At 39.4% G+C, this 16,549-nt stretch overlaps 1 non-coding gene and 1 pseudogene across 1 annotated transcript; both read right to left on the bottom strand.

The window, feature by feature from the left end:
• The window catches only part of LOC101401519 (non-histone chromosomal protein HMG-14 pseudogene), a 96,900-nt pseudogene that overhangs the window by 76,684 nt on the left and 3,667 nt on the right, over positions 1-16,549 (bottom strand).
• Positions 15,394-15,475, bottom strand: TRNAS-GCU (transfer RNA serine (anticodon GCU)). The gene has a single exon. It is a non-coding gene; the product is annotated as a tRNA-Ser (tRNA).

Below are 16,549 nucleotides of genomic sequence, written 5' to 3'. Positions count from 1 at the left end.
CCAACCAATTCTCAACCTCTTTGTGTTTCTGAATGTTGGAGACCATTGATCTAATGGAAACGAACCCGAGAGTAAGGAAGTCTAATTTTTAACCCTGAATCAAAACTCCACTAAGTAGCAGGATGATGTCAATGATGACATCTGTATCCTCATCTCGAAAATAAGAGGCTTGGGCTCAAGGGCCTTAAAGGCCCTTCTTTCAATGTTCCTGAGCTTCTGTTCAGTTTGTAAATGGAAAGGTGATGTTACTGAAGCACACACTTGAAACATGAAATTGATTGGTTGATTGAAAGCAAAAAACACTTTGCAGGCTTGCTGGCTTCTGCATTGATTCAGCGTGCAGAGTCTGGGAGTAGCCCCCTAGCACTCTTCTTGCCCAAAAAGTATTTGAGAGCTGCTACGTCTCCATCATCTTATTGGATTCCTCATGTTTTCATAACATAGCTTTCCCCATCTTCGTGGTATGGGGAGTCTCTTGCCAGGATTCTTTAGTTAATCCATACAAAAGAAACTACAAAAAGCAAACAAACATCTTGGGAAAGAATACAATAAATAAGGGAATGTAGATTAAAACAAAAACCAAAATGAGGTCCCCTTCTCAGTTTGGGAAACTCCTATGTATTTTGTAGGATCCAACTTCCCTGATAAGTTTTCTTATGTTCGAGAAAAACAGAGATAAACTCATATCTTTAATCCATTCCCAATTTGCATTCCTAAGAAAATGTATACAGGCCTGTGTTATAGCACTTACAACATTCTTTTCTCCTTATCTACCCAACAAGATTGTGAATTCCTCCTACGCAGTGCCCGTATTTTATTCATCTTGGTGATCACGGTACCTGACACAATGCTTAACTCATTATGAGTTTAATAAACATATGTTGAATACACGCACCATTTATACACATTATTCAACTAACAAAAAACAAAGAAAAATAAATTTAAGATTGCTGTCAAGGGAATCAAGCATACTCATCAGCTACTGGTGTCAGTATATATTGGTACAATATTTTTAGGGCCCAATCTGTATCAAAATCCATAAAATGTTATCAGCCTTGAACTCAGTAAACTCAATTCTGGGAATTTCTCCTAAGCAATAAGTCAAAAGAAGAAAATAGATGTATGCAACAAGCACATTTATAAAAGTATAATAAGTTCTATTGAAATGGCTTAAAAGTCCAACAACAGGGAAATTATTAAGCAAATTATAATATATCAGCTTGGTGGAATAGTAAGCAGCCATTGAAAATGATGGACAAGAAATTGTGTAACAACAGGAAGGAGTATTTATGAAACACTAGAAGGTTTTGAAAGGAGAATGTAACAACGTATGTTTACAATGATTACACCTAAGTAAATTATGTAAGTATATCAATAAAGTTTGGAAGGGAATGAAGGGAAACGAAAATAGTTATACTTAGTTGGTAGAGATTGAAACATTCTCTTTTAAAATGTCCTTTAATGTTGTTAAAACATTATTTTAATGAATTTTTTAAAACTAAATTATAAATGGACCCTATCTTAAAAACAGATTACGGTCTTGAGATTCATTTCTAAGTCAGACACCTCATACACCAAAAAATGTGCATGGTGTTTGTGAGGAGTCTCAAACCAATTCAAAATATCCTACTGGAGTTCACCAAGAAATAACTTAAACACTGTGAGTTTTCAATTGAAAAACAGTATAAAACTACATTGTTGCAATAAAATAGAAAAAAGAGACTTTTTTACTTCTCTTGAATGCTGGTGATACTTATGGAAAAGCAGGTTTAGTTAGAGGAAGATGAGAAGATAGACAAATACTTTTGTTGACATTCTGAAGGGGTCTTTGGACCATTTCAAGGATTTTAGCAGTTTAGGGCATTGGTTCTCTGTATAATTTCATATAACAATTTATGAATTTCTCCTTGATTCAAGTGCATCACTATCATTACTCATGCATTTTAGGCGTGATTAGGATCATTTTTTAAAATTTTTGACACACAAATGAGATGAATATAGAGGGAGACAAAAAAGGAACTTTCCTGAGGTAAACTCAGAGTTGAAAAAGAAACAACTAAAAGGTGGTTGAAGCAGATGTACCCAAAAATTTAAGAAAGAGACTGAAATGAAATTGTATAGATAAAGACAAGGCCAAGTTTATTTCTGATAATCTAGCAGAAAAGTATCTTGAGTGATCCTCCTGCCTTAAAAACACAGACACACACACACAATAAACTATAAATGTTGAATGAAATATCTTAAAGGCATCAAGGAGCTGGAAAAAGAGTTAGTAGTTGCCAGGCCAAAATGTAAGTGAAGGCTGGAACTCAGAGAGTTCCAGCTGAGCATTCATAGTACTTCTGAACTAAGGGCATTTACTGTACCTGGAAAATCTCAATTTGAATTTTCATGGCCTCCTGAGGTGTGGGTGACAGAAGATTAAGCTCAGAGCCATCTAGGATGGGGAGTCTCATACTGATTATGTAATTATAATGCTTTATGGCATCAAAAGAACAGAATAGAACTAAACAATATATAGCAAATATCTCTGTCTTTCCATCTATCTAACCATATCAGGAGAAGAGTAAATGTAGTTAGTGTTATAAGGTCTAAAAGTTGTCCAGGAGACTAAGAATATGATCACAATATTTTTGATAAGTCAAGCATGCGCGTTGCCATTTCAAGGATAATCATTAAAAGCATAGAAACAGTCTATAAATTCCAAATTAATAGAGGAGAAAATGGAATGTAAAATATATTAAATCCATCAAAATAATGGAGAAAGAAACATAGAATAGGCGTACAAAAGAAACAGAAGAGCTGAGACAATTAGAAAGCACAAAATAATATGGTAGATACAAATCCAAAGAGATCATTAATTATATCAAATATAAGTGGACTAAAAGCTCTAGGTAATAAGAAAGACCTTCAGACTAGATTAGTAAAAAGGTCAACTAAATGTTGTTTATAAGAGACACGACAGAAAGATAAGATACTGAAAGGTTGAAAGTAAAATATGGAAAGAAGATATGCCACGAACATGCTAAAGAAAAAGAAATACAGTATAGCTAGGTTAATATCTGTAAAAATAGACTTTGAGGCACAAAGTATTTCTTTTTTTTTTAATTTTTTGTTAATTGCATTAACTGGTTTATAACATTGTATAAATTTCAGGTGTACATCATTATACTTCTATTTCAGCATAGATTACATCATGTTCACCACCCAAATACTAATTACAACCCATCACCACACACATGTGCCAAATTATCCCTTTCGCCCTCCTCCCTCCCCCCTTCCCCTCTGGTAACCACCAATCCACTGCTGGGTATTTATCCAAAGAACTTGAAAACACCTATGCGTAAAGACACATGCACCCCTGTGTTCATTGCAGCGTTATTCACAATAGCCAAGAATTGGAGGCAACCTAAGTGCCTATCAAGGGACGAATGGATAAAGAAGATGTGGTATATATACACAATGGAATACTACTCAGCCATAAGAAATGATGAAATCCAGCCATATGTGACAACATGGATGGACATTGAGGGTATTATGCAAAGTGAAATAAGTCAGAGGGAGAAGGTCAAATACCGTATGATTTCCCTCATTAAGTAGTAGATAATAACAAAGTATTTCTAAAGATGAAAAGGGTCACTTTGTAATGACCATAAGCTTAATTCACGAGAATGATACAACAATTCTAAATTTCTATCTCCTAATGTCATAGCCTCAAAAATATAAATGGCCTATAAAGAGAAATAGAAAAACCCACAACAGTGTGAGATTTTAAACACACTTCTCTCAGTAATCCATGGAATAAGCAGGAAATAAAAAAGAATATAGAATATTTAAGAAATACATATAACAAATTGTCCTAAGGAACAGATAGAGATCTTGACACGCCAAAACTGACAAGTACACGTTTTTTCCAAGCTTACCAGGAACATTTTTATAAACTTAAAGCTTCAACAAATTTTCAGTCTTCAAAACCACACAATTCGCTTTATCTTACAACAATACAATAAAGCTAGAAATCAATAACCAAAAGCTTGCTAGAAAATACATTTGTAAATTAAGAAACATTTTTAAATGGGTGAAGTAATAAATTATAATGAAAATTAGAAATTAACTTGAACTGAAGGATAATGAAAACCACAATGAGAGACAACTACATACCCACAAAATTGGCAAGAATTAAGTAGTCTGATAGTACCAAAGGTTGGTGAGTCTGTGGAGCAATGCGGAACTCTCCTACATTGCTGATTAAAATGTAAATCGATCCATCAATGGAAAAAGAAAACAGTTACCTACATGAACATATGCACACTTTATGACCCAGTGATCCCACTCCTAGGTATATACCCTGAAGACTTTTGCATATATGTCCCAGGAGATGTGCACAGGAAGGTTCACAGTACTGTTGTTTGTAATAGCTCAAAACCGGAAGTAGCCCTGATGTCGGTAATAATAATGTCGATGATAATGACGATGATAATGATAATAATGTGGATGAATAGGTTGTGGAATATTTTTAAAATGGAATAGTGCACAGCAATTAAAGTGAATGAACTACAGGTACATGCAGCAATGTGGATCAATTTCACAAATATAATGAGTGAACTATGCTGTTCATAAAAGCATACTGTATAATTCCATTCATATAAAGCTTTGAAAAAGCAGGCAAACTAAACTTTAGAGATGTGTACCCAGGTGGTACTACTAAAAAGATAAGCAAGGGAATAATTAACACAAAGTCAGCATTGTAGTTACCTCTGTGAGGAAGACTGAAAGGAGGAATGTGGTTGAGGAAGAAGCAAAGGGAGCTTCCAAGAGGTTGGCACTGTTCTCTTTTTAATTGGGGTGAAAGTTACACAAGTGCTCCCTTTAATAATATTCTTTAAGATATGCCTATGTTTTACCCGCATTTTTTTTTTGTGAGGAAGATCAGCCCTGAGCTAACATCCATGCTAATCCTCCTCTTTTTGCTGAGGAAGACCAGCCTTGAGCTAACATCTATTGCCAATCCTCCTCCTTTTTTTTTTCTTTCCCCTTTTTCTCCCCAAAGCCCCAGTAGATAGTTGTATGTCATAGTTGCACATCCTTCTAGTTGCTGTATGTGGGACGCTGCCTCAACGTGGCCGGACAAGTGGTGCGTCGGTGTGCACCCAGGATCCGAACCTGGGCCACCAGTAGGCGAGCGCGCACACGTAACCACTAAGCCACGGGGCCGGCCCCTTACCTGCATTTTTGTATGTGTGATGTATTTCATAGAAATTAAATCTAAACAAATATATTAATTTTAAAAAACAGCAAGAAAAGAAGTGACTGCCTCTTTAACCTCATTTTTCACTCATTTATCAAGGATTCACTAAACAAATATTGAGTTTCTACTATGTGCCAGGTGTTATTCTAGAGAAGACACTGGAGATACAACAATAAAGATGACAAAATCCCTGTCTCAAACCTTTTGTGTTACAAATGAGGGAAAATCTAACTCAAACTGGCTCATGTGACTGAAATATCTAGAGGCAGGTTTAGCCTCCTATGAGGCTTGATCTAGCAACTCAATAATGTCACCAAGGTTCTTTCTGTCCCTTGGTCCTGTCCTCTGCAGTGTCAGCTTTAACTTGAAGTTTCACATGATACCCCCAGCAGTGTCAAATATTCCCCTCCTGGCCATAAATAGCTGTAGCAGCCACATGCCCCGTGGAAGAGGGAGTCTGTCCTGAGGTTTGCCTTCATTGGACCAGCTTAAGCCTGGGTTATAGTCCCATCTCTGAAACAATCAGTAGAACAGCAGGAGGGGGAGTAAACTATGCCACTGGGCTTGGAGGAGGTAATGGGGTCAATATATTAACTCCAAGTAGATGGCTGAAAATCGTATTTGGGGTGTATCCGAAATCATGAATCAGGGGCCGTTGCCAGGAGAAAGGAGAATGAAAGTAAGAAAGACCACTAAAATTGTTCTCTACAGTCCCTGCTGTCATAGAGCGTACATTTTTGGGAGGGGTGGGGAATCAGATAATAAATAAGTAAACAAATAAATAAGATAGAAATAGCAATAATGCTATGACAATAATAGAATGTAAGCTCCAAGCAAACAGGGATTTTTATGTTTTGCTCACTACAATATCCCACTTGCCTAGTCCAGTGCCTAGCACACATAGGCCCAAAATAAATATTTGTTGAGTTGAATTGAATAATAAACAGGGTAAAATGACCGTCACTGCTCTGTATCACACACTCTCTGCTCCCAGCCAATTGCTCTCCTCGGGTTCCTTCTCTGTCACCTGCCTTCTTTAATGCTACTCTTCCCACCTGGGACCTCCTCCACTTTCCCTCTGTTTATCCGGGTCCTACACATCTTTCCAAACTTTGTTGAAACTCCATCTTCTTCAGGAGTCTTCCATGACATATCTACTCCTCTTGAACTTCTCTCCTCCCTGACCATCCCCTGCCCTCACCATGGTACTTATGAACAATGTGCATTGTAGCCTTGGATTTTATTACATGTGGTCATTTGCCATATACTCTTTCATAATGTTGACTAAAACTATTTTATCTTTACATGTTTTTAAACCCCAAACAGAACAAAATTTACCTATGGATAAGCATTAGTTCTTTTCCTAGGTTAGCCATTTATGAGCTGTATATGAACTTGAATAAATGATTTGGCCACTCTGGGAGTAAGTTTCCCAATCTGTACTGTGGGGGTAGTACCTCTCTCATAAGGCAGCTCTGAGTACTGAGATAATGTATGCCAGTACTATGTGGTAGGTACTTGATAAACTGCAGTAATGATGATGATGATGATGAAGAAAAAGGATTTTCTCCTTTCTCCACCCCTCCCTTCAGCACTTAGCCCAGTTAGGGATACATAAGAGCCTAATAAGGGCTTACTGAATTGCCCAAAGATTCCCACTCCGTAGAAAGCTGCAGAATTGACCCCTCTTGCTTATTTGCCACTGGTGTGGGGACCCAGCCACTAGCCCACTTTGACTTCAGTGTCAACTCAGGAGGGAACTCACTGAGGCACGAGCAGCTAAGTCCCCACACTGCTGAAATGGAGAAGCCGGGAAGGAAGAGCACAGCAGGAGCAGGAGCAGCCATTGGTTCCAGCCGTGGCGCTGAGACTGAATTAACAAGCACCTAGCATCAGCGTGGGCTGAGTGGCTGAAGAGACACACAGTAGTTTCATAATTGACGCGAATGACGGTCTGTGTGTGTCTGGGTGCTGGCTGAGTTGCCACAGGGGTGGAGGCGGTGCTATTATGCTAATTCTTGTGCATCCCACGGGTCATAAGACAACAGATACTTCATCAGCCACAGGAGGACTGGCAGCAATTAAGGCAGTCACGATGCCATGAAGTGGTATTAACGGAACAAATGAGGACTTTGTCTCTGGGTAAAACCACTCTGGACTTTTGGGGGAAAAATTCCTGCCTAAATAATTTCTGTTTACTTTTTGTACTTGTAGCCCAAGATTTCTCAATTAGATCATTCATGAGCATGGTGTCCCCAAATGTAAAGAGTAAAATAGACAGGCTTTCCTCTAATCCCAGCTCCTTTACCCTGGCTCATCAGGATTAGAATATTCCTGCTGTCTTCTCAGCTACAAACTTCCCTGCAGGAGAATTGAGACCCAACCCCTCGTCCAAGTCCACCCCATCCAGCACCACCTCCCACCCCTGAGCGAGATTGGAGGCTGAGGAAGGTCACTACTAAGCAATCAGGTCGAGTGAGTCAAGCCTGAGGTCCTGACCAGGACATATCACTGGCAGGTGTGCTCAATTCTGGTCGTTAAGAGCACAGGCTGTGAAATGAGATTGACCCGATTTTAAATTTTGCCATTTATTGGTTATGCGGCCTTCAGCAAACACTTAACTTCTCTAGGGGAGAAAAATAGGACCTACCTTATAGAGCAGTTATAAGAATCAAATAAGATAATCCATGTATGGTGTTTGGCATGCTGCCTGGCACAAATTAAGTGCTCGATAAATGTTAGCTCTTATTATAATTATGGGCAAGGGCAGTGGTGATATTGAGAGCAATAACTTTGACCAAAGAGCTGGATGGACTGATGCTATCATCTGAGTTGGCTTGTAGCTGCTCATTCAGGCTGGCCTTCGAGTAGAATTGGTTAGTTTCATAAACCATAATTGAGCTAGGACACCTGCAATTTAAAAGAGAAAACTATTTTCTACAAAGCCTTAGTTGTCAATATCCAAGAGGTAGATTTGGTTCCTGCCAGCCCCAGCAATGGCTCTGACCACGTAGAGGTGTATCAGCACCCAGAGGATTTTAGGATCATTATGGGTCAGCATCCTCGTCGGACGGCTCAGTGGCAGCCTGCAGTGAGATTACTCACATGTACGGTTGGCCTCTGACCCCGGCCCTCATCTGTTCCCCTTTAATCGGTGTGTCGAGGTCCTGCAAGAAGCAGATACAGAGAGGGGACTAAATGTGCAAGGATTTCATTAGAGGAGACACCTGTAAGAGAAAATGGGTTGGGAGCCAGAGAGGCTGGGAGTGGCCTCAGACTGCAATGTAAGACTGAGCCTGTGTCATATGGTAGTTCTATCGTTGATTTTTTGAGGAATCTCCATACTGTTTTCCATAGTGGCTGCACCAGTTTGCACTCCCACCAGCAGTGTATGAGAGTTCCCTTCTCTCCACAACCTCTCCAACACATGTTGTTTCCTGTCTTGTTAATTATAGCCATTCTGACGGGCGTGAGGTGATATCTCATTGTAGTTTTGATTTGCATTTCCCTGATAGTTAGTGATTTTGTTCATTGCAGCCTTATTCACGATAGCCAAGACTTGGAAGCAACCTAAGTGCCCATCAAGGGACGAATGGATAAAGAAGCTGTGGTATATATACACAATGGAATACTACTCAGCCATAAGAAACGACGAAATCCAGCCATTTGTGACAACATGGATGGACATTGAGGGTATAATGCAAAGTGAAATAAGTCAGAGGGAGAAGGTCAAATACCGTATGATTTCCTTCATTAAGTAGTAGATAACAACAACAATAAACAAACACATAGGGACAGAGATTGGATTGGTGGTTACCAGAGGGGAAGAGGGGAGGGAGGAGGGTGAAAGGGATAATTCGGTACATGTGTGTGGTGATGGGTTGTAATTAGTATTTTGGTGGTGAACATGATGTAGTCCATGCAGAAATAGAAGTACAATGATGTACACCTGAAATTTTTACAATGTTATAAACCAATGTTACTGCAATAAACAAAAAAATAAAGACAATGGAATGAAAAACAAAAAAAAAAAAAAAAAAAGACTGAGCCTGTGAAACGAAGGTGAGAGGGCAAATTCAGCAGAGGATCTCAGAGCACAGCAGCCAGGGCCCTTGGTCAGTTATGTTCTCTGTAGTTGGAGGTCTGCAATGCACGTTATCATGACTGCCACAGTCAATGAGTGGAAAAATATCTGAAAGACAAAATGATCCAATTTGCAGATGACACTGAGATGCAATGCTTGGAATCCTGTCCTGCAGGTTTTGAATGCATCCTTTTTCAAAGGTGAACATATCCACGAGCTCCCCACATGAATGCCCCCATTTCTTGGGGTACCTCCCTCTAGTCCTTCTTATCATGATCATTTGTGATTGTATAATCAGAATTACATTCTGACAGGTATGAGAAATCGTATTGTGGAGGAATACTTGATGACATGAAAAGATATTCAAGATGTATTTTTAATTTAAGAAAAACCGGTTACAAAACCTGTATTTACAGCATGATTTCCATTTTGTTAAAACATTATGTATGCATAGTAAAAAATATAGAAAGATAAACATAAAAATATTAACAGTGGTTATATTTAATTGCTTTTTTCTTTTGGCTGAGGAAGATTAGCCCTGAGCTAACATCTGTGCCAATCCTTGTCTATTTTGTATGTGGGTCACTGCCACAGCATGACTGATGAGTGGTGTAGGTCGGCACCCGGGATCCAAACCCTTGAACGCAGGCCCCCGAAGCAGAACATGCCAAACTTAACCACTATGCCACTGGCCTGGCCCCTTTAATTGCTTTTTAAACTTCTTTTTGTGTCTCCATGGTTTGTATTTTTCCACAGTGACTGTGTATTACTTCTGAGACATTCCCAATCATTGAAGCTATCATCTCTTTCAAAATCCCCAGCACTTATTTAACTCTACCTTCCAAAGGCTGGGGTGTGCCTCTAACTGGCTTGGCCTCTCTGTGAAGGGATAAAGTGACCAAGTCGTTTATCTCAAGACTTGTCACTATTTCAACTGCCTTCTTGGCTTTTTGACTCTTGCTTCTGGCATTGGGAACTGCTGACACCCTGCCTAGGTCACAATGCCCTCCCAGTGCCCAAACCCCTTTCCTGACTTAACTTGAAGCTGCTATGCAATGATTCTCCACTGGATTTATTAGCATCAATAATATTATTAATAAGTTTGCCTCACCTCCTCTGTTTCCTAAAAATAATGGCGAACATTTATTGAGTGCTTACCATGTGCCAAATACTGTTCTAAATATTTTAAATGTGCTGACTGAATTCATTCTATCAATAACTCTATGAAGTTGGTTCTGTTATTATCCACATTTTACAGACGAGGAAATGAGGCAACAGAGGGGAATTAAGTGTGCCATGCTCACACAGTCAGTGAGGGGCAGGGCCTGGAGGACTAATGTTTCTTGGTCCTGCCTCCAAATGGTTATCCCTATCAACCGCCACTGCCCCGCACACAAATGTGAAAGATCTATATGCAACTTTTCGTCAGGCAGGGCACCACATGAGGCTTCCAGCTGTGACTTTGGACAACTTATATAAATCCTCTGAGCCTCAGTGTTCCTATCTGTAAAGAGGACTAATATACCTTTGCAGAGTTCTTAAGAGGAATGACTAGAATAAAGTATGGGAGACACCTAATGCCAATTCGCAGTACAGGGACAGCACTCATTGAAGAGGACGGTAAAGAAGAAATGGGAATATTCACCTTCAGTTAGTGGAAGAGAGGGGACTCAAATATGAGCACTTTTAAACATTCATTTTTGGGAAATAAAAAAGGAGCAAGATTGTGTTTGGAATGAATTTTCAGAGCAGTGGCCTGCAGAGTTTGGGCATTTGAAATTTTAGACAGTGAAGGAACCACACGACTAACACCTGGATAGGAAATGCACTGTCACTCATCTCAGCGCAGGGTGCTATGGAAGCACAAAGGAGGAGGCCATACAGGAGGAGACGAGGAGTGAGGGCCTAGGAAAACTCCCTGAGAGAGGTGATGTTTACACTGAATTGTGAAGGGTAAATAAAGTTAACCAAGAAAGGGGGTTAGGGCATTCCATATAGAGGGATTAGCACGCACAAAGGCTCAGAGACAAAAATGGCATCATCATGATTATCACACCTTTCTTTTGAGTACCTGCTATGTTATAGGCACTATAGTAGATGCTTTCTATGTTATTTCAAGTCCCCAGACAACCCTGTAAAGTAGGCATTATTATGCACATTTTACAGATGAGCAAACTGAGACTTTATAGGTTCACTAGAGCCATGTAAGTGATAAACTTGGGACTGGAGTGCCCAGGCCTGCTGGCTCCAAAGCCCAGACTCACTCTGCTGTACTGAGGCCCTCTGAGACGTGAAAAGCCATGAGGAGTTTGGGGGACCATGGACTATTCAGTGCAGCTGAGATGTGTCCTGGGAGTGAGAGAAACTAGGTTAGAGGAATAAGCAGGGCCCAAGTCCCACAAGGCTTTGAAGGCCGAGCTCAGGCATTAAGACTTTACAGTGAGGGAGTGACATGATCAGTTCTGTATTATAGAAAGATCTCTTTGGCAGAAGTATGGGGATTGAATCAGACGATCAAGATTGGAGACAGGAAGGCCAGTTGGGAAGCTGCTGTAGCAGCTCAGTGATAAAGCCTGAGAACAGGGGGCATAAATCAGTCAAGTGTCTGCTGATTCGGCAAATGGGTTTCTCAGAAAAGTTTCAGAATTCTGAGTCACTTGTCTCCAGAATCTTCACAAAGGCTGTGCTGCTTCCCTTCTTCCTCCTACTTCCCTGCCACTATTCCTCAGCATGATTCTAGATTCAAAAAAAAAAGGGGGGGAGCTGTCTAGGAAGGAGATCATAAAGCAGTAGAAAGCTATTACTCATTGATTTTTGGAAGCATGCCCCAACAATGCTGTGGCGGTAAGGAAACGTCTGTTTATATGTTGGTGGGATAGAATACAAGAGTGGTGTCAGCAAGCAGCAACTCTGCCAGTGCCACCAATGAGGCCATGTAGCCTCTCTAGCCAGGGGATGGGGAACACTTCTCAGCCCCAGGTGTCTTACTCAGATTCTTGCCAAGCAATGAGGAAGCCTTGGGTAACAGAGTGGTCCACTTCACTTTAATAAGAGGGATATACGTTCTGGTTGGTTACCTGCCAGCACTTTGATTCCGCGTAAGCTACTCGAATACACTAAACGGCCCAAGCTACAATGAGAAGAGAGGAAAGCTCACTAACGTGGACATTAATACCAACTCTGGTGTTAACTTGCCGGGTGGCCTCAAGCAGGTAGACCATTTCCCTTCTTTGAGCCTTGATTTTCTTTCCCACATGTAAGGCAGCACAACAATGGTGTTAAGAACATGAACTCTGTTGCCAGACTGCTTGGGTTCAAATACCACACCACCGCTTACTAGCTGTGTGACTCTGGGCTAGTTATGTAATGTCCCCATGTCTAAGTTTCCTCATCTGTAAAATGGGGATAATTATTATAGAGTTTTGATAAAGATTAAACGATTTAATATCTGTAAAGGACTTAAGACAGTACTTGGTGTGATATAAATGTTTGCTGTGGTTATTATTATCTAGTCAATGAGGCAGATGGACTGGATGTTCTCAAGTACTTCTAGAGACCTCTTTTCCTCTAACCTGAGTCTCTCCCTGACCATGGCTAGATCCTCACTATGGGCCACCCATACCCTCTCAACTTAGTTAAAGGGAGAATGCCTCCTTTCTTACAGCCCATCCACATCCTGCCCATCTGTTAAAGGGTTGCTCTACTCAACTCCAGTGCAGAAGCTTCTCTACATACATCCACTCTAAAATTTCCTTATAGCCTGAATTATTCATGGTATACACTCTAACATGCCTTTATTTTTGTCATGAACACAATTCTTGCCTTCTCCACTCCACTGTTAGATCTCTAAGGGCAGAATTGTGTTTTCTACTTCTGAGACGCCCCACAGTAAGCCCATGAAAAGAACTGAAGGACTACCTGATGTCAGAAGAGCAGAGTGAAGCTTCTCTCTGAACCATTTCTGAATACAGTTAGCCTTGTGTGTTGGCAGTCTACATGGTGCAACGGAACATGACCAAGAAGACCTCCTTGTCCAAACTGTTTTCCTCACCAGGGCCAGGCACTCCAGCATCAGTAACCCATGTCTGTGTCTAGCTTTTTCCCTCTTTCTATAACACTTTCTAAAAAAACAAATACTCATGGGATCCTTATAAGATGGAAAAGGTGGCAGGATTTCAGGATGGGAATTTGTGGAATAGTAGTGGAAAAAACCATGTAATTGGAAGTCAAGTGCCCCAGTTTCAATTCCTGGCTCTTCTTCTAACTCCCTAGGAGAACCTGCATCAATCACAAGGTCTCTGTGTTTCTGCCTATACAAAGAAAGATTATAGTATATAATTCCCAGAATCCCTTCTGGCTTTAACCTTCTATGATTCTACAAATGAGTCAAATAGTGAAAACGCAGGCACGCCTTCAGGTAGCTATGGAAATATTTCTTGCTTGATATTCATTTCTCATGCTCTGACGTTGTTGATTGGTACAACCAGCTCAGAAATCCATCTTGACAGCATTTATCAAAAACTTTAAAGAGGTTCACATTTTTTGATCCAATAATTTCATTTCTGTGACATCATTCAAAATAGAGCAAAGCTTTATGAATGAAGAATTTAAATACAGTGATATTTATAATAATGAAAACAAAACAGCCTAAATGCTAAATCATGTGGAAAAGGCTAAGTAAATTATACAATCCATTCATTTGATTACCAAGTAGCCTTTTAAAAATAACACAGCAGGAAAAATGTTTATGCTATAAAAATAAAATTTTTAAAGTATACAAAATTGCATGTAGAGCATTCTCACAACCATGTAAAACAAACAAATCATAAGAAAAATTATGCATAAAGGAAAGATTGAAGGGGAATATAACAAAATGGTGGGGCTTGGGTGTGAATTTTTTCCCGAATTTTCTAATATGAGCATATAACTATTTTATAATAGAAACAATACGGTTTATTTAAAATACTCTATTTAACAGAATTTAATATGCCATAAATTGTTGATGGATGCTGATTTCATAAATTTCATAAATCAGATGGATGCTGATTTCACGGGCAATAAAATGTCAAAAATGTTATCTCAGACTCTTGGACTGCCCAACTCCAGTCCTATTAATGAGTGGCCTAAAGAGTGGCCACCTCTACCACTCTTTACTTGTGTGACTTTGGGCAATTCACTTAGCTTCTCTGAATTTCCATTTACTCCAAGTAAAAAATAGGAGTTAATTGCGTAAAACAGCTTAGCACAAAGCCTGGCTCATAGTAAGCAGTCAATAAAAGTTAGCTATTATTGCTTGCAATAGTATTGTTCTATTTTTCCCTCTAATTATGATAGAAAACAAAGATGAGTAGAGAAAACTTCCAACAAGAGGGATTTGTTTTTTGTTTTTTGAGGTTTTTTGTCTGCCAAAATATGAACATGGGTTGGACGGTATGCTTGCATCCACAAAATTACTTCCCTAATTTTTACACTTTACTTACATTAATAAAAAAAGCATCGTGGTATAAAGGAAGGCGAAATCTAAACAGCAAAGGCCAGAGAAGACCTTCCTATTATATACTTATTTTAAAAGACTTATCATACTCTGTAGAGAAAAAGCATGGAGTTTATGTAACTGAAGATTAGTCGTTTAAACTCTGGATGCCAAGCCCCACTGTAGGATTAGAAGGGGCTTTCTCAGGCATTATCCTCCTCCTCAGCACTATTTCCTGGAGCTAACAATTGCAGTCCTTGGCATAAGTGGATTGTAACAAAACTACCTATGTGATCATTTAGGGAGTAGATTTATTTCTTAATACCTTTCTCCTGCCCACAAAAGATTTGAAACAGCTACATTTAAAGATAAAATGGGGAGAGCCAAAGGGTAGAATAAGATCCTGCTAGCAACAGATATATATATATATTGTTTGAAAGAAGAAACAGTGTGGCTCTTTGTGTGGGAAGGTAGTTGAAAATATGACATTAAAGTAAAAAGAAACTTTAATCCACACACACACACAACCACAGCAGGTAACATGGGCTGCCTAAAGCTCCACGTGCATAGAATTGATGCTGAGCAAGCCGACGAGGATGGGATTCGAACCCACGCGTGCAGAGCACAATGGATTAGCAGTCCATCGCCTTAACCACTCGGCCACCTCGTCTTGTGATACTGAGCAATCTCAATTTATACTGAGCATTAAAAATAGTCTCTTAGGACTTTCATCCTAAATTGTTTAAAGAATCATCTAGATTCTTTGACAAACTAATGCATTCCACTAATGTCTGGAAATTCTTGGAAGGCAGAGTTCCTGGAGATCAAAAAAAAAAGACAAAGGCACCACCTATCTTTTAAGAAAGGGTAAAGAGTCAACATAGACATGAAAGGTAAAATAAACCTAATTTTACTCACAGGACAACATTTAAAAAATAATTCCACAATATAAATAAAAAGAAAAGTAAGAACAGTACAGGGTGCTGAGTAACAATCAACACTACATTATGAAGAAAACAGAATCCTGCTGACCCAATGTAATTTTTGTTGGTAACAGATGACAAGCCTAATGGATTTGGGGTAGCAAACAACATAATATATATTGACCTTAGAAAGCCTTTTGATTCTGCTCCCAGCCATGACCTACTCATTAACCAGCTTGAAAAATATGGTTCAGACAGTATACAATTGGCACTAGAGGATGATATTGACAAACTAGTTTTTGATAGTTCAATAAGAAGCAGAGGCAGGGAAGCACACTGCACTGTGTTTCTCAAGGAACTGACCTAAGGCTGACACTACTTAATATTTTCATCAATACTTCAGTGGGTGGAAGACAAAATATGCCTGTTAATTACAGGAAAATACTGTAATGAAGACTTTTAACCAAGAGATAAGAAATTACGTGATAGATGGTAGCTATTTTTAACCTCCACCTCCAACAGCAAAAGAAAATAGATCTAGAAGAGGATATGAAAGATGGGCAGAGGAAGATAAGACACTAGTCTTTGACACATAGTATTTTCGAGGATAAGACAAAAAGGAGGTCATAGGGAGTTAAGATGGGAGAGCAAATAAATGATGAGGATCTCAGAGGAGTTCTTTATAGATATACAGATCAGGGGAGCTAGTGGAAAAGGCTGAAAAGTCATTTACAAATATAACTGCAGGTCAGAATCTGATGGTGATGTGTGACTAGCAATCTATATGCCTGTTGTAACAAATGTACACCAGGACGCGAATT

Source organism: Ceratotherium simum, chromosome X (genome assembly GCF_057802395.1).
Source record: "Ceratotherium simum simum isolate JZ-2026a chromosome X, ASM5780239v1, whole genome shotgun sequence".
In the NCBI taxonomy this organism is placed as follows: domain Eukaryota; kingdom Metazoa; phylum Chordata; class Mammalia; order Perissodactyla; family Rhinocerotidae; genus Ceratotherium; species Ceratotherium simum.
This window is presented reverse-complemented; position numbering and strand designations above follow the sequence as displayed.